Below are 19,752 nucleotides of genomic sequence, written 5' to 3'. Positions count from 1 at the left end.
TGTAGTTTTAGGCCAAACTAACATACATATGAAATTAAATACTGACATATTATATTGTAGAAAAAGAACTTAAGGTTATCAAGCTCCCAAATTCAAATAGCCTCTTAAAACGGAAAGATAATTTCAAAAAGATGATATCAATAAGTGGATAAGTACAGTTGTACTATTATACAGAAATTGGTTACACAGTTAATATTCAATATAATAATAATAATAAATAAACCACACCAAATAGAGAATATTGAACTGTTTTAACTATACAAAAAGTATAAACCTTTGTGCTGAAATCTCCACAATATTATTATTAAATAATATAATGTATAAATAAATAATAAAGGAAGAAAAGGAAGAAAAACAGTAACTAAGTATTTTTAGTAAGTAACTTCCTCAACAGATTTATAGTATTTTAATATAACTTTAGTAACATACTCTTAACTGTTTTGTTTTCCTTGCCGTATGATATACAGTATACATAGAAACCATTCTTGCTTAAATTTAGCTAAATATCTATTATGTATACGTATATACTGTTAGATTTGTCATTGTTACAGCTATGTTATATTTTGTACGGTAACTGCCTAGAGCAGGGGTGTCAAACTCGATTTCATTGAGGACCATATCAAGATTGTGTTTGACTTTGGGAGGTGGGGGGACATGGTTAGGGAGAATGGGCAGCTCAACATTACTCATTTTTTTTATAAAAAGTTTTTTTTTTATTTTAAGACAGACAAACAAGACATAAAACATAAAACCATCTTCCTAAAAAGAGAGCTGATGTCGCGACGGCACAACGTGCGATCTTGGTGCTCCGAGATCGCATTCGAATTTCTGCCACTGGATGGTCAATTTGGACCTAAACCGTCCCGCAGAGACAGTGATTGAGAAGAGCACCGCAAAGTCCCTGAAAGATCCAGGATTAGCCTTTTTTTTCTGGTGACAGAAATGCAGCTAATGAGGCTGCTGAAGTTGGGACAGCTCCGGAACGGGAAGAAAGCGGAAAGAGAAAGTGTGTCGAATTGGTGAGGAAATTTTATTATTAGAGGAAGAGACTACCCAAGGAAAAAAATTAAGTTAAATTAAGATTGAAGACAAAAGACTGTAGGCAGCGAGATTGATCTGCATTGAACTTAGTGTGTTATCCAGTTTCTAATTTCTTTTTTTTTTCATGGATGGAACTTTTGCAGGGGTTCCCTATTTTTTAAACTGAATGGATTAATTCTTTCTTCTTCTTTTTCACTTTTGCTTACACCTATGGATTAAAATTCTCCTTTTTTTATAATGCTTGATTTGATTGATTTGATTGTTTTTTGATCTCCATTTAAGTTTTTTCTTTCTTTCTTAAGCTTGGAATATAAAGAAGAAAATAAGAAGGATTATAAAGAGGGTTGTAACAACAGGAGGAAAAGCAGTTACACTGCCACTTAGAGGCTGGAGGCTGGATACACTGTTTTTTCTTCTTTCTCTTTGATCACTTGAGATTCAAGGTTTTCAGCTTGTTTACTGACAGTGATAGTAGAAAGAGCACAAGTTGTTTATACAGATGCCTTTTGGAAGTTCTATCACTAGCTATTGGAGAAAAGACATAATTTTGACTTGAAAGATAATGAATGAACCTGTTTGAAGTTTATTAAAATAGCCTTGAACCCTATAGTGGCAGTATCAGCAAAATTGAAAGAATGGCCCAGCAGGAAAAAGAAACTGTAACATTGGAAATGATTATGTTTGAAATTCAAAATCTATTAGTTGTGAAAGAGAGAATTGAAAAGAGATTGGAGAATATGGAATACAAAACAGAAAAATCAGATGGAGAAACTGAGGATGTTTGCCAAATGAAGAAAGTGGAGGACAGAGTTCAAAAGATGGAAGAAATAAATGAGCAAAGCGATAAGAAAACTGTGTATACTGACAACAAAGTGAGTGCTAAGTGAGCATGGTTGGTAATGGCAAGAGCGGAATATGGAAAGGGGAGATGGATGGATTGGAATTCTACCCCAGACTTCAAAGCACAGAAGAAGAAAAGAGAGGAAAAAATGACGGAGATAAGAAGAGAAATCTTGATAGAAGCACTAGCGATAACCAAAGATAATCTGATGGAAAGAGCAGATGTTGGGTTTCAAGCTTTTGTGAGATACGAAAGGAACAGCATGTTGCCAAGGGAGATTTATACAAGATTTATTAAGAAAGTAACTAGAACATTAATGCTACAAATGGCAAGAGATATAAGACTGTAGTATTGCTGGAGGGATACTGGTTGATGCAATGAAAATGTATAATAAAAATTAAGCTAAATTTACTTTACTTGCAATTTATATAAATCACATAATATCAAATTGAATATGTTATCATTATACCTCATTCGTTTGACTATCACTATTATCCCTTCATTTTAAACGAGATATACTAAATATTGGGTTCATTTATATTATAACAATTCATTACATCATCTTCAATCTATCCAATAATTATATATTGTTATATTCCATATCATTCTATTATTCTTCTATTGATAAATTCTCTAGTATCTTTCATTTCCATATTTTTTTTTAATCTAACCATTGATAAAATAAATCCCATGTCTTATAAAGTTGTTTATTTTCTTGTTCTCTAATTTCAAATGTCAATTTACTCATTTCAACATTACTCATTGAGGCTCCATTTTTGGCTGCAATGGCTTCCTGGAGCCCTCTGCAAGTGAAAACGGAGCCCAGAGAGGCCATCACAGCCAAAAATGGAGCCTAGGCAAGCTGTGCTCAGCCTCACCAAGCTCTGTTTTCACTGGTCAAGGATTGCAGGAGGCAATCATTGCTGAAAATAGAGCACGGGAGGGCCGCGTTGGCAGAGGCATCGCAGGCCTGTCCTTCACTGTTTCCAGGGGGGGGCCACAGGCCAGATCTAAGCACACCACAGGCAGGATCCGGCCCGTGGGCCTTGAATTTGACACCTCTGGCCTAGAGTGTAGGACTGAGGTGATATGCAAACTGTAGAAAGGAAGTACATATATACATAACTACAGAAAATCTAAAACCTTCATAATGCAGACACAGAATTACCTATCTTGGCCTAAGGCTGGATTGTAAAAATTAAAAAAAACCAGATAGGTCATTTGCATTCATGGTACTGCTTCCATTCATTTCCATCTAGGATAAAAGTGCTGATTAAATATCTCTAACCTTTAATAATGGGATAAAGCTTTCATGACATTCCCACTGTGCGTCCAAAAGATTTATCAAACTGAACATCATTAAATCAAAGAGCCTTTGCTAAAAGACAGCTTACCTGATGATTCCTGCTTCAGTGCAGTTTTTGAAGTACTTAACACCCCTGAATCAACATTCCATTTGATGGGGAGGTTGAATCATTAGGATCCTTCAGTTGACATTCTGGAACATCTGCCTGATGAAAAGAACAAAGAAAAAGAAACATCAGGAAGCTTGGCACAGAAAAGAAAAATAATTGCTCTTTTACATTTTGATTAATTTCTCTTGTCCATCCAAGGCATAGTGATTGCATTTGAAACCATGGGCTTTCCTTAAAACATTATTAAACCAGTTTATGGTTTGGTACAGTCCTAGCATGAGACTTATACAGTAAACAGTGCCTAATATAATTCTGCCTTTATGTGAGATATGAACAGTACAATTTCAGATGCTGCTTCCTTCTGAATGGACAACTCATGACTAGCAAACTTCATGAGGATCCCTAGCAATTTTGCAACTCTTGTGGCATCTCCATATAGTAAAAGACCTCAGCGGCAAAGCCACTGATTTTTCCACATTTTAAATAATAATAATAATAAAATAAGGTGTAAAATTGATGCCTTTTAATTTCTTGGAACGTCATCTGATTTTTAACATTCATCATGTCCCTTAATTGGATGGAATAGTTTCATATCACCATCACCACCCAAACTTTCTCTGGTCTTGTCAGAGGTCAAAGGGTACTTAAAAATTATACAAGTAGCTGCTAACATAAAAAGAGTTGTTCCCCTGGTTTTAAAGGGAAGTTGAAGAAGGATTGATTGCCTGGGATACGGGATTCTACAAACACATATAAAAATTCTCCATAAGAGACTCTAGACCAGTGTTTCTCAAACTTGGCGACTTGAAGTCCTGTCCTTCAACTCCCAGAATTCTGAAGTCCACAGGACTTCAAGTCGCCAAGTTTGAGAAACACTGCTCTAGACTGTGAAGTTCTTGGCAAAATTATGAAGTGCTTTGCTGTTGCCGTCTTCCTAGGTCTGAGAGAGAGTGACTGGCCCAAGGTTACGCAATTGGCTGCCCAATCATGCTTCCCAGTTTCTAGTCTAGTACCTTAACCACCAGTGGTGGGATTCAGCCAGTTCTCACCCATTCGGGAGAACCGGTTGGTAACTTTCTAAGCAGTTTGGAGAACCGGTTGTTGGAAGAAATCTTTGGGTTTTTCCCGCTTCACGGGGCTAATCCTGTAAGGAAGGCAGGAAGGAAACCTTCTGGTGTTGTTTCTAGCCTAATCTTTATTGCCCTGCTTACAGAAACTGCCTCTCGGGTTAACCCTTATTACCATTGTAACAACTAAGGTGAAGCACCCATCGACCTGAGTGACATTGACTTGGCCACGCCCACATGATCACATGACCACTGAGCCCTGCCTATCCAGCTGGTCATTAGGGCAGAGAACTGGTTGGTAAATTATTTGAATCCCACCACTGCTTAACCACTATGTCTTCTATAAGGTACTATACTAAGGTAATATAGTATAGTACCTTAACCACTATGTCTTCTATACTATGTGCCAAATGTACAGAATAACAGAATTGGAAAGGACCTTGGAGGTTTTCTAGTCCAAGCCTCTGCTCAAGCAGGAGACCCTATACTAGGGCTGTCAAACTCCCAGCCCATGGCCCAGTTTAGCGAAGGGGAAAAAGTTGTGATATGTCACATGGTGCTGCCGTGACAATGTAAGTTTGGCATCCCTGCCCTATACCATCTGGACAAATGGGTCTCCAATCTCTTCCTAAAAACTTCCAGTAATGGTACATCCACAACTTCTGGAGTGAAGCTCTTCCACTGATTAATATTTACTGTTAGAAATTTTTTTCCTTTATTCTAGGTTGGATCTCTGTTTAATGATCTTCTATCCATGGCCCTCGGGTGCTGTGGAGAATAGGTTAACCTCCTCTTCTTTATCTCTTAAATATTGGAAGACTGCTACCAGGTCATCCCTAGTTCTTCTCTTCTTTACATAACACATTCTCAGTTCCTGCAATGGTTCTGCAATGTTTTATCCTCCAGCCTATTCAAACAACACCAACCTATTTCTAGGGGGATCCAATGAAATATCTTTACAAACAGAAGAAAGCTTCAGCATATTGATTAAGAAATATTTTAATATTTTTTTTACTAAAATAGTAGCAAAAAGCCCCTTCGAGTGTTAGCAACATGTGCTGTTTGATAAAAAGAATTTTCTTGCTGGAGGAATACATTAGCAATCAAAGCCAGGCCCAGAACGTTATGTAAGGACATAAAAGTATATCAGATGCTCTTTTTCCCATACCACCCAGAGTTATCTGTTTCTTAGTTGCTTTTAAAAGCTTTCACCTTTATTAGAAGCCAAATTGATGTTCGCAGCATGCAGTAAGTCTTCTTATGGAGCTCCCCGTCCTGTACCCTGCCAGGTTCCTTGGTCGCTGCAGTGCTGTCGACTTTTAGTTTGCACTTTAATTTCAACTTCCCACAGATGGCAGAGAGAAATCAGAACAGAAATGAAAGGCTGGCCTGTGGTAGTCTAGGTTTTATAGGGATAGAAGCACTTGTCATGAGTCAGCTTACATCTGGTGAGACTTTCTTTCTTTCTTTTTTTTTTGCATAACTTGGCACACTAAGGAAACACTTCGTAAATTGTTACGAAGCCATTAAGGGCATCTTTGTGCTTAAGTGAATGTTAGGAAAGAGGCAGAATGTGTTTTGAAGAGGTTTGCATCTGCCTTTCTTTTTACAGCTGTCTAAAAAAATATGCCCCATTATATGGCAAAGGCTTTAGAACAAGCATGGAGAACCTTAGGTCTCACAAGCCTAATCCAGACTATTGATTCACAAGGCTTCCTCAAAACTGTATTACTTTAGTGCCGCCTGAAGCAAGTGCTCTGTTTGCAGATGGCCAAAGAAGAAAATGGATGGATGAAATGAAATATATTTCAAAAGGCTCCTGCTGCATGATGTAACTTGATATCATTAGGAAGCTTGAATGAGGAGTATCCCAATGACATTATCTATCTATACATCCATCCATCCATCCATCCATCCATCCATCCATCGGTCCATCGGTCCATCGGTCCATCGGTCCATCGGTCCATCTGTCCATCTGTCCATCTGTCCATCTGTCCATCTGTCCATCTGTCCATCTATCCATCTATCCATCTATCCATCTATCCATCTATCCATCTATCCATCTATCCATCTATCCATCTATCCATCCATCCATCCATCCATCCATCCATCCATCCATCCATCCATCCATCCATCCATCTATCTATCTATCTATCTATCTATCTATCTATCTATCTATCTATCTATCGGTAACCACAGACACAACATACTGTGTGCTTGATGTTAGTAGATATAATGTTATGTGCAGTTCCATGGGAATTCATTTTGTCAATTACAATTTTTTCAAAATTCTTACATAGTGTATTTTCATGGATCTTAATGGAATAAAAACAGTTTCCTAATTTAAAAATGGAACAGTGCACGCCTCTTTCAAAATTTTATGATATAAAACTCTGATAAAACAGAATAACTAATGGGTCAGCTTTGCTCATTCAGTCAATCTTGAAATAACTCTCTGGGTCAAATACAGTAACTGCAATATACACACATCCCCCCCCCCCAAAGGTGCATATTATTAACCTTCAATTTCTCCTTTAGTTGATTAAAGAGATATTTCTTCCTGTCTTGTACAAATATATGCAAGGAATTTCATTATCTCTTGACCATACATATTAAATATAAAACAAACTGTGAAAGGAGGAATCCCAAGTATTTCATCTTTCCGTTCTCATTTGAGTGGACTAGATAAGGGATTTAATACTTTTGCTGCTTCACACTTGAAGTTTGATCAAGTACCCCAAAGTCTTAAACATGAAAGACACAATAACCAAGGGCTTCTTAATGCCTCACCATCAAAAACCAGCACTGTTAGTAGTTCCCCACACTTGTTTTGAATAAATCCCTTGCCAGAGTAGTAGACATTTTGTTCTGTTTTAACAAGATTAACAATGATGAGATGAACACCAGAGTTTTCATTGAATGCATCCATTCTTATGTAGCTTAGCTTCAATTAAATGTAACTATTTGTGCATAACCAGTATAATATAAAAAGGAAATTACTGTGCATGATCTCTTGGGGGGATATAGTATTTTTAGGCTATGCATAGTTGCTTCACGGGGATTTATTTCTGAGTAGATACACAAGGGAAGAATACTAGGAATGCTAGTAAGCAAATACCAGAACTATGCAAAGCTTCAAATGGGTGCTTTGTTTGATATAAAACACTCCACTACTTTTTCAACACTAGTAAAAACAAAGAGACTACAATGCTTTGCTTGGTATCACTTGAGGCCCTGTCTAGCAGTTTGAATCAGAAGAGAGTTCAGTACACGCTGTAAATTACTGGAATCCTATGGAAGCCTTTGGGGAGAACTCTGTTTTAGGAACTGGAACTGCTGGATGAGGACTTGGAAACAAGTAGGGTCAAATGATTAACCTGAATTGTTTTGGTCTAGGGCTGTGATGGCGAACCTATGGCACGCGTGCCAGAGGTAGTACGCAGCGCCCTCTCTGTGGGAACACCAGCCGTTGCCCCAGTTCAGGTTCACCGCGCATGCGTGTGTGCCTCCTGCTGGCCTTTGCCATGCAAGGTCTCTGCCATGCATGCACAGGGGGCAGGGGCATGCGGGGGAGCATGTGCGCATGCATGGGAGTGAGGGGGCATGCGTGGGAGTGGAGCATGTGCAAGGGTGGGACACATCTGTGGAGGGGGCATGCACGCACATGGGGTGAATGATGCGTGCAGGGATGCCACGCATGCATGTGCAGGGGGAAAGTGCGGGAGCCACATGTGCATGCTCAGGGGGCATGGAACGTGTGAGGCATGTTCATATGTGCATGGGAGTATGGGGGGTTGCTGTGCACGTGTGAGAGGCTGGGTGCAAGCACAGGTACCATGTGTGCATTGCATTTTGGGAGTTCAGGCACTTTGGGCGCTCGGTCCAGAAAAGGTTAGTCTTCACTAGGGGTTAAGACTCCAATCTAGAAACCAGGAGATTCTGAATTCTAGTCCTTCCTTAGACATGAATGCTGGTTGGGAGACTTTAAACTAGTTGTTCTTTCTCAGCCCAACCTACCATATAAGATTGTTGTCGTGGGGAAAATAGGAGGAGGAAATATTAAGTATGTTCACTAGCTTGAGTTACTTACCCAAACAATAAGGTGGGTTATAAACAAACAAACAGTCTCTGATCCTCAAGAAGATACAGGTACTCAACGTACGACCATAATTGAGGGCAAAATTGCTGTTGTTAAGTGAATACATTTGTTAAGTCAGTTTTGCCCCATTTTATGACAGTTCTTGCCACCATCATCTAGTGAATCACTGCAGTTGTTAAGTTAGTAACCTGGCTGTTAAGCGAAACTGGTTTCCCCATTGACTTTGCTTGTCAGAAGGTCCCAAAAATGGGATCACATGACCCCAGGACACTGCAACCATCATAAATAGGAGTCAATTATCAAGCATCTGAATGTAAATCCCATGACCCTGGGACACATAAATGTCATAAATGTGAACCAGTTGCCAAGCATCTGAATTTTGATGACATGATCATGGGGATGCTGTGGAAAACAATCAGAACTGTGGAAAACGGTCATAAGTCACTTTTTTCAGTGCTGTTGTAACTCTGAATGGTTGCTAAATGAACTGTTGTAGGTCCAGGACTACCTGCATTAAATACTTCAATTTTTTAAAAATGCTAAAAATATCCTATCAGCCATATCACAATGTATGGCTGAAATCCAACCAGAAATTTCAATGTTGGCCGCATTGCAGTCAGAAGCCCAAAATCTCAGCCCTTGGGGACATTGAAATGGTGACAGATTGCTCCTACCATTGAAGCTCCAAATGCTTAACTCTGGAGGGAGATCCTGACAAAAAAGAAATAGAAATGTAACACCTTCCCCTATTTGTTTATTTATTTAACGAGCCATATATGTATATATTAAAACAGTTTGAAGGGTTGCTGTTAAAAGTCAACCTGTTTGAATTTTGTTCCACAAATTGGGCTAGGTATTTATTTTTAGCACAGGTTTCAAAGTGGCGTGGCAATACATTAAAGGCAATTGTGGCTTGAATTTGCTTATTGATCTCTTTAAAGGTTACCCAGCATGAGCAATAACGGTATAATCAGTTACCAACATGAGGTGATGTCAGAGATTAATATCTGAAACAAGAAATTAAAAAGGGGTGAAAGATAAATTTATTGTAACCTGATTTGAAATTTGTAAGTAGCAATGTACCCTATGTCACCTTTGAAAAATGGCTGTCAATATTCTGAAATCGCCTTTATAGATTTGTGATTAACTTCCAGTTATGGTCTTATTATCCAGTTCATTAGGAGGGGGGGATGTTGAGTGCCCAAATCTATAAATGATGGCTGAGATGCAGCAACAGTAATTAATTAATTAAGCAATCAATTAATTATATGATGTATAGAACTGCCATTTCCCAGCAGTGACTCTGCTCTGAGTACGAAGATTAAAACGGGGGAAATCAACTTACCTTCGCTACCGGTTCACAATTGTGAGCACCCACGCACAGGACCTTCTGCGCATGCAGAAGATTGTTAAAAATGGGACTTCATTACCTCTGGGCAGGTAGGCAGAGCTTTGCCCGAACTGGATAGAACTGGCTGAATTGCACCACTGGATTAAAACCACCAAAACAGTATATAACAAATTATACTCTGGTTAAAACATCCTCAAACAACAACAACAACCCTTTCCTGTCACCAGAGCTCATCTAACCTCCTGGCCCCAAATGCCTGGGGGAAGAGCCAGTTTGTGAGAATCCTATCAAAGGCTAACATGAGAGTCTGCCATGGTATCTTCTCACCAATAGATAAGAAGATGCTGCCACTCTTGAGAAAATAAAGTAACTGTGCAGAGTTTTATACAACCAAAGGATGACAAGAATGGATTACATGATTTTTCTCCTTCTAAATTTAAGTTGGAAGTAAATCGATGTCAGAGAAACAGGAACATTTGACAGATAACGGTAGTTTGACTTAAATGCTATAACGTACATCAAGGAATTTTCTGTCTATCTTCTGGTAGAAAATGGAAATGAACGTATCAGTAGGAAATGAAGGTATGAAGGCTCTCATTCAGAATCAAAACTGAATAACAACTTTGTGTTATGTATTTACATGTCAAGTTGCTAGATTTTACAGTTCAGTGGTTGTACGTTCGCTCATATAATACTCTTTAGAGCTGCGTGAATTTTATGATGTATGGATGTATGTTTCTATGTAAGTGTGAATGGAGGGAAGTGCAGATTCATTCCTATCTGTGAGCAGGATGTATGAATTGATATTATAAAAGAGGGAGCATCAAACTTCAAATCTTGCATTCAGCCTTCTGCAGAGCTCTCTCTTGTTCTGCTTATGTCTGCATCATGATGAGATGTTTGAAGGACAAGGGAGTCAGAAGAAAGGAACCAAAAGGAAGTGGAGTGTGAGAAGGGTAGCATTCCTATTGTGGGCAGCTGGTTTTTCATTCTTGTCTTGCTCTTAGATTGATGGTATTAACTCATATTGCAGCTCAATCTAAGACAGGGGTGTCAAACTCGATTTCATTGAAGGACGCATCAGAGTGGGGTGAGCATGGGGTGGGCGTGGTCAGGGTGGCCATGGCCAGCTCAATGTCACATGTTGGGGGCACCTGTGAAGGCCCAAATGGTCTGCTAGCAAAAACGGAATCCTGAGATCTGTTTTCAGCTGTGACGGCTTCCTGCAATCCTCTGCCAATGAAAACAGAGTTTGGGAGGGCCGCACAAAGGCCTCCCTAGCTCAGTTTTCACTGACAAAGGCACCATGGGTTGGTCCTTTGTTGTTTCCAGGGCAGCCCCGCGGACCAGATCTAAGCACCCCATGGACCGGATCTGGCCCCCGAGTCTTGAGTTTGACACTCCTGATCTAACATCTACATTTAGGCAAGAAAAACAAAATGCACAGGTACAGTATATGTGATACCTTGATTGAATAGTAGCAACTGTAAGAGGGATCTTGGAGTCCTAGTGGACAACCATTTAAATACGAGCCAGCAGTGTGCAGCAACTGCCCAAAAAGCCAACACAGTTCTAGGGATAGAATCAAGATCATATGAAGTGTTAATACCACCTTATATTGCCTTGGTAAGGCCACACGTGGAATACTGTGTTCAACTTTGGTTGCCACAATGAAAAAATGATGTGGAGACTCAAGAAAGAGTGCAGAGAAGAGCAACAAAGATGATGAAGGGATTGGAAGCTAAAACATATGAAGAACGGTTGCTGGAACTGGGTATGCCTAGTTTAATGAAAAGAAGGACTAGAGGAGACATGATAGCAAGTGTTCCAGTATCTCAGGGACTGCCACAAAGAAGAGGGAATCAAGCTATTCTCCAAAGGACCTGAGGGTAGGACAAGAAGCAAGGGTGGAAACCAGTGGCAGGTTTCAAAATATTTAGAACCTCTTCTGTAGGTGTGGCCTGCTTTGTGGGAGTGACTTGCCAGCCATGTGACCAGGTGGGAGTGGCTTGCCAGCCATGTGACTGGGTGGGCGTGGCCAACTTGTAAAATGTGGTGAAACTCATTTAAAAATGCTCTTGCTTAGCAACCAAAATGTCGGCTCAGAAACTCTGGCATTTAAAGCAAGCAAGTCTTAAAGCTGTCAAGTTACAAGACCCTTGCACCCCTAACCATTTAGAAAAAAACCCAGGGGTGTTCAAACTCGACAGCTTTAAGGCTTGTGGACTTCAACTCCCAGAATTCCTCCTCTCGCTCTTCATCTTGAATGGGCAGGGGGAAGGAGCTGGAACCGGTTCTAAATGGCACTGTAGATTTATTAGAACTGGCAGGAACCCACCCCTGGTGGAAACTAATCAAGGAGAGAAGCAACTTAGAACTAAGGAGAAGCTTCCTGACAGTTAGAACAATTAATCAGTGGAACAACTTGCCTCCAGAAGTTGTGAATGCTTCAACACTGAAAGTTTTTAAGAAGATGTTGGATAACCATTTGTCTTTAGTGGTGTAGGGCTTCTTGCCTAAGCAGGGGGTTGGACTAGAAGACTTCCAAGATCCCTTCCAACTCTGTTATTCTATTCTATTCTAAAAGAAGTCAGTAGCCTCTGGAGAAATTTCATGCAACAGATATTCAGGAAATTTCATTTGTTTTACAAATAAAATGCCATAAGAAGCCAAACTCTTATGCTTCACTAGATCTGTGCATTGTTTATTCTGAAGAATATTACTAACGGAATACGATATTTAAAATTATTTCAATATATACTATCGTATAGTAAGTTGGTGGCTACAGCTCAAGAACATCCTGCTGTGAGGATTGTTAGATATGACTATGGAAATGAACGGAAATGTATGCTCTAATAATTTCCTTTCTTTGGCTATTCCTACCTGTCAATCTGGCCTGCTTGGGGAGTTTTGCTGTAATATTTGAACTTTGCTTTTGCTGGCAATTATTTTGAGAGGTTCTTTTCAAATACATAGTAATGTATCTGTTATTACCATAGAATCTATTATGATTCTTATTAGAAATTCTTCACTTCTGGTATCTGCTCTCACCAGGAGAAATGATTACGTTCCAACTGTAGCTTTAAAAATAGCTAGCGAGTAGCTAGCGAGTAATAGAGAATCTCAGTTGGGAATTAGTGAAAACAGGGATCTTCAGCCTTGCAAAAACATTAGAGTGAAATAAGTTGGAAAGACAGCTATCCTATGATTAGAAAATAGGTGTGTGTATCTGACGGTGTGCTTATGTTTTAACTAGAATTAATGATTGATGGCTATAGTCTACAGTCTGGGAATTTTAACTAATTAAAGACCTAGAAGACATCTGCTTAGTTATATTTAAATACACATACACGTTTTAAAAAATCTCAGTAAAGATACTTTTTGCTGTAAGAAAATGAACATTAACTTAATCATATTTTTAAAGATCATTCTGCATTGCCAGAAAATAAGGCCAACTTTAGTTGTCTTCTCCTCATGACATTTTGCAGTTAAGAATTTCCCTTTTACAGCAACTAGTAGGGTAAAGGTTCACCTGAATTATGGATGTTCAAAATAAGAGGCATGCTGATTTCATGTCAATTGTTTGCTGGTTTCTTATTGGTGATCAGTTTACATTAAAGCTAGCTCTTTGCTATCAATGGATAGAAGGTAGAATCAAAAACCATTTTCATATTTCTCTCAATCAAGGCCGATACGCAGAAAAGGAACTTCCTCTGACTTCAGTGAACACAGAAAATGAATACAAATAGCAAGCTTTCAAGTAATGTTATATCAACTGAGGGAGAAATCTAACATACTAATTCACCATACCATGTACAGATACTCCTTGGCTTATGACACATTTGGCACCACAATTTTAATTGTTAAGCAAATTGTTGATAAGTGAGGCATGTCCAATTTTGTGACCTTTTTTTGCCATGGTTGTTAGATTGGATTTGGATTGGATTTATTAGATTTATATGCCGCCCTTCTCCCAAGGACTCAGGGCGGCGTAGCATTAAAAAACACATAGTACAAAAGTTAAAAGGAAATTAGAAACAGTCCAAAAAACAAACCCAATTTATATAACACTCACATTTTAAAAATTAAATAAAATTAACAGACCAGGCCGGCTTGCTGGAAAAGCCAACTTTTTAGGGCGCGTCGGAAGGACCGGAGGTCAGGGATTATGCGAAGATCCGGGGGCAGCTCATTCCAGAGGGAAGGCGCTCCCACAGAGAAGGCTCTCCCCCTGGGGGTCACCAGCCGACACTGTCTGGCCGACGGCACCCTGAGGAGGCCAACTCTGTGGGATCGTACTGGACGGTGGGAGGCTATTGGTGGCAGTAGGTGGTCTCGCAGGTACCCTGGGCCTAAGCCATGGAGCGCTTTAAAGGTCATAATTAGTACCTTGAATCGCACCCGGAAGACAACCGGTAACCAGTGTAGGCCGCCTAAAAGGGGTGTAACATGGGAGCACCTAGGTACCCCCATGATGACCCATGCGGCCGCATTCTGGACCAGCTGAAGCCTCCGGGTGCTCTTCAAGGGCAGCCCCATGTAGAGAGCGTTGCAGTAGTCCAGGCGAGTAGTTAAGTGAATTACTGTCATTGTTAAGCGAATTCAGCTTTCCACATTGGTTTTGCATAGTGGGAAGCCAGCTGGAGGGTGTGGAAAATGGCAATCACATGATCCCGGGTGCTACAACTACTGTGAATACAAAAAATGGGCCACGGCGGGAGCGGGTGCTGCACCCCCCATGCTCCCCCATCTCCCATACATTTTCTTGTGTCTCCCACATGTGCCCTACCCCACACACATGCGCGGCAGAGACCTGAAAATCAGCTGGCTGGCGGGAAGCATGCACATATGCGTGGTTGAGCTGAGCTGGGGCAACGGCTCATCTGCCCGCAGAGAGGACTCTGCCATAGGTTCGCCATCACGGGTATATCCTCTGAGTTCCCATTTACTACCTCTTCAAAACCAATGAAACTCTTATTGGAAGCCATGCTAGGGATGTATGTGTTTTATCTTTTTATTTGATTTGTTTCTTCATTTGATTATTTTTGAGAGCTGAGGTATTAGAAAGAAATCTTTGTTTCTGAGCCAGGAACAAAGAATGCAAGCAGTTGCTTGAATCAGAGATGAAGTTTCTATCAAGGGTGCAATATACAAAACCAGCTGTCAGAGGCAGCCACATTTCTAAAAGCTCTTTATATGGGAAAATCTTGCCTTTTTTTTACTAGAAAGCACACATAAGTCGCCCTCCAGGAATTCCAAGAACGATGCCCGTAGCTGGTTTTCTAAGAGGCAGCGCTTTGCAGTCAGCACCCTGTTGAGTTGTGGTTTTTTGCTTATTTAGCATTTGTGGATTGAAAACAGTAATTACTTTGGGGAAGATGCCTTGCTTCTTATTTAATCCAAAAAATACCTCAGATTAAGTTTGGGCAGGGAGGAAATGTCCCCCCAATCATATTGGCACTTCCCATTCCCAAGCATTTAAATCTTTGTCTACTGCCTATTCTAATTTGGGATTTTGAGCTTTTTGTCCTGATTATGAAGAATGCGTGGAGGGAGGACAATTTCCTTCCCACGGATGCTTCCACAGAACTTCTGCCTGCATACATGCCTGCACAGGGAAAAAAATAAAGTATTGGCCCAAGAAATATTTATTGGCTTCCAGCCATTGAGCATTGAAACCTAGGGAATATAAAACCATAAGTGCCCACAAGGAAGAGCAAGAGGCCATGTTCCATCCCTTATGTTTGTGTATCAACATCATTGTATGTTGTTATGCTGCTACCTATTTTTGGGGAGGTCTTATTATTTTTTAGGTCCAGGAGGCGGCAAGCGTGGTCACTTCATGGCTGCTTATATGTTGCAATATTTTGGGTGAGGGCTTATTTTTGGGTGAGGGCTTATTTTAGCACATGTGCTCAAAAGCCCGCCTTTCAGCCCCAATCCAGGAGCCTTCACAGGCAGTCGCTTTCACAACAAACTATTTTTGTGTTAAATTTATATTTACCGACAAAGAAATAATGGGAGACTAGTATAGATCTATTTCAAGCTATTTAGCTCTCATCAGCTAGCCATACCCTTAAGAGATTTGAACCCGGACTACTTACATATTAGGTAGATGTATTAACACATTAGATGTGCTGAAGTTTGTAAATAGGTTGAGTTAGATATAATTTCCATTTCCTACAGTTCTTTGTACTCGGGGACCAAAAGACTGCAGGAAAGTGTGAGACATTGGCAGTGGAATTTGTACATGCATCCTTATCAGAAACATATTTATAATTTATGCCTCTAGATGGCTCATAGCTTGGAGCCAACTACATACATAGCAAATATAACTACAAAGTAGTTACTCCAACAGAATTCCAAGTTAAATAACTTACAATTTGCATTTTATTTACATTCAGAATCTTATTGGGATTAGATCTGAATTTTGTAGAGCTATACTGTTAGTTGCCTGCAGCAAAGTTTTATTAGTGGCCTCTGGTACAATAAAAGTTCTATTGTACATGATACAATAAATAAAGGCAGTTGAGCCGTATTTTGAGTCTGATAAATTAACCTAGTCATTTGTATTTTCAGATATGCTATAGCGTTTCCGTAATAAATTAAGATTATATCTGCATATGTGATTTGTCCTGGAATATAAATTTGAACTATAAATTTTCAGCCTTATATTAATACAGACTTCTATTAACATGAAGAAAAATAAGCTTTCTAAGGAAAAACGTGAACTTAAAAGTCTGAAAAGGTATGCTTCAGTCCTCTCCTGTCCCAGCATCATGATTCTATTAAAGGGATTGATATCTGAATTATCATGATTAATCATTTCTGAGAACAAGAGCTGATAATTGTAATTATATCAGTCCCACTAAGTAGACCAGATCAGGAATTCAACTACACAGTCAGACTAGAACAATACTTCATTGAGACAACTATAATAACAGAACTTGCAACTTCCCCCTGCCCCCACTTCTTATGTTCCAGTAAAACAGAAGACTGAGATTGAGCGCAGTGGTGAGCTGCTGCTTGGTCATGAGATTTTGGGCAAACTTTTAACTTTGATCGCTGATTAGGCCCGCCCACCCGCCTTTGTGCTAAACTATCCATTTATAACTAACTTTCTGTCTCGTTTCCTCTGCCCTCGCTGCCCAGCTGAGTTTCTGCCACCCCTGCTTTACTCACTGGAGCTGCCTGAGTTGGTTATCTGCATCTTTGAAGCTTGGTTTCACTCCCAAAGGACAGGTGCGAGCAGCGGTAGTGCGCACGCACTCACAACCAGCGAACTGCTTGTGAAAGCCCACTTCTGACTGAGTGACTTCGTCCAAACTTCTACATTCTTTGCCTAGGTAGTAAAGTGAAAAGGTGCTCTCAATACAATGAAAATGATTCACAATCTATAAAATGCAGAAATTGTTTCAAGACAGAAACATGTTTTGGAATGAACAGATTAATGGCTTGTAGTTGGAGCTTGACAGAATTTATTATGGTTAAAATCCCGCACATCATTATTGTAGATTGTAATAAATGTGCTTCAGGATATTTTCATGGGTGTGTAAAATAAATAACATTTATTATTGGGTATGCATCAAGGTCAAAGGCTAAGGATCATTGTGATATTATCAAAGATCTAGAAAGTTCTCTCGGGCTGTCTTTCCAGTTAAGATAAAAATTAATAAAATATTTTAATTAAAACCAAACTAGGTTATCAAATGCCCCTAGAGGTTTTTATTCATTTTTAAAAGACTTTGGAAATTAATTCAAGTTCTCAATTCTCTCTTATCCTATTCCATTTCCTTCTCTTTTATGGATTTTAGTTAGGTAGTACCAATATGGAAAATTAACAGGATATCCCTCTAAATCTTAATCTTCAACGGCTCTCATTTATTTAAAGGAGTATTTGTAGGATATATTTCAATACTCCAGAGATATTATTCAGATGTATAGGTGAATAAATATGGTCCAATTTGCAACACAAAATGCTGCAAATCTTTTCTTGTTTAAAAAAGAAAGAAAAGAAAAATTAAGAGCTATTTAATTAAGGAGATAAACTGTAATTGACACAGCCCAATTTAATTCATATTGGTTCAGAGTTTTAATAGGAAATATATATACATATGAAAAGATGGGGCAATATTTCCTTACCAAATTAACTTTGTTAATTCATGCACATTAGCAGGTGTCTGCAAAATTAGGTTGTTCTACTTAAATGATCAAATTAACATTTCCTCTTGAAATTCTCCACAGTTTCCAGATTAGTGCTTACATTTTTTATTTCTTTTGTAAATACACTAGGGAAAAAAAGCATTCTGCACATTCCCATGCCTTCTGAATAACATCTTTTTTATGCTTTTAATTTTCAGTTTCCCTATAGAATACCGATTATATTCCAGATGTGACTTGGAAGTAGGAGCCATTCTGAAGTTGGAAAAAAATATCATTCATAGTAATCAAAAGGCCAACTAAATTAGCACCGTTCAGACAGTTAGCAAAACTTTCTCCTGTAAAACCTAAGAAATTTCCAGTATGCAATGGTAAATGCTTTGCTGACAGTGATATCTATAAGATTAAGCATTTGTATTTAAGAGGATATAGAACTGAATTTCCATTGCAACCTTCAAACATAAAATTGCCTCTATGTTTGTTTTGGTTTGGTTTCTTCATGTGTCTTGTCCACTTTTTACAGCTTGTCCATTCAAAACAGCTGACAAAATATTAAACAAAACAATATCCTTACAAGCATAAATTGCAATCTATCCAGTGGTGGGATTCAAATAATTTAACAACCGGTTCTCTGCCCTAATGACCAGCTGGGTAGGCATGGCTCAGTGGTCATGTGACTGGGTGGGCGGGACCAACTCAATGTCACTCACATTGATGGGCACTACGCCTTAGCTGTTACAATGTAATAAGGGTTAACCAGGGGCAGTTTCTGTAAGCAGGGCAATAAAGCTTAGGCTAGAAACAACACCAGAATGTTTCCTTCCTGCCTTCCTTACAGGATTAGCCGTGTAAAGTGGGGAAAAACAAAAGGAGATTTCTTCCAACAACCAGTTCTCCGAACTGCTTAGAAAGTTAACAACTGGTTCTCCTGAATAGGTGCGAACTGGCTGAATCCCACGACTGAATCTATCCAATAAAACACCTAAATATATTAGGTCAATAGTAATTAAAATGATATGAAACAGTATATGATGTTGTAAATCTGAAAGCTAGGCAGTGAGCAATGTGAGATTAGAATAGCAGTACTTCGATAAAAGACAGTAATGTATTAGTTAAAAGCAGCTTGGAACAATCAAGTATTCAAAGCCTGTGAAAAATTGGCAAGACAGACTTGTTCTCTAGTGCCTCTCTAATATATCTTGATGACTGTTAGACCTCTTAGCAAAGCTTCAGCTGCTATTCCCAAAGTCTAGGCAGGAATGTTCATTGACAGGCAGTCTTTTAAATAACATCATCTACAAGTGCTTAGAACAGAAGTGCAGTCATTTCAGGGAAAGAGAAGTTACTATTTTGTCTGAATGAGACCTGACAAAACCTCATAGTTGACATAATAATTCCTTATTCATTTAATATTTTTCTTCAGGCATCTCTGTAGGATTAAAATTCAAGTTTAATAAATAAAACCAAGCATGTGATAAGAAAGACACCTTGTGCATTATACTTTATTAGCCAATAACCTGGCGTTATAGGGAGAAAATGTCTAGACCAAACTTAATTTCTAATGTTGGATTTTCCCCCTTAACAGAGGCAGCCCCCTTGTGGAGTACTGTGAAACTGTTACCATGGCAACTCCACTGTGCTGCACAGTAGAAGTCATTTTACAGCAGTACAGTAGAAGCCATTTTAAGGCACAACAGGCTGTATCTTAACAGAACACACACCCTGAGGGTTTTAGGGGTGGCTTATCCCCACAATATTTTAAGTCATCTGTGTACCAA

At 39.2% G+C, this 19,752-nt stretch overlaps 1 long non-coding RNA gene across 1 annotated transcript in view; it reads right to left on the bottom strand.

The window, feature by feature from the left end:
• Positions 1-3,286: 3,286 nt before the first annotated feature.
• LOC309387491 overlaps positions 3,287-19,752 on the bottom strand; it is a 99,276-nt gene continuing 82,810 nt past the window's right edge. Inside the window, exon 3 of the long non-coding RNA XR_014174590.1 lies at positions 3,287-3,393. This is a non-coding gene — a long non-coding RNA (uncharacterized lncRNA). The remainder of the gene's footprint in view (positions 3,394-19,752) is intronic.

Source organism: Natrix helvetica (assembly GCF_964273705.1).
Source record: "Natrix helvetica genome assembly, chromosome: 2".
Classification (NCBI taxonomy): Eukaryota; Metazoa; Chordata; class Lepidosauria; order Squamata; family Natricidae; genus Natrix; species Natrix helvetica.
Note: the sequence above shows the minus strand (reverse complement) of the source record. Positions and strands in the feature narration are given on the sequence as shown.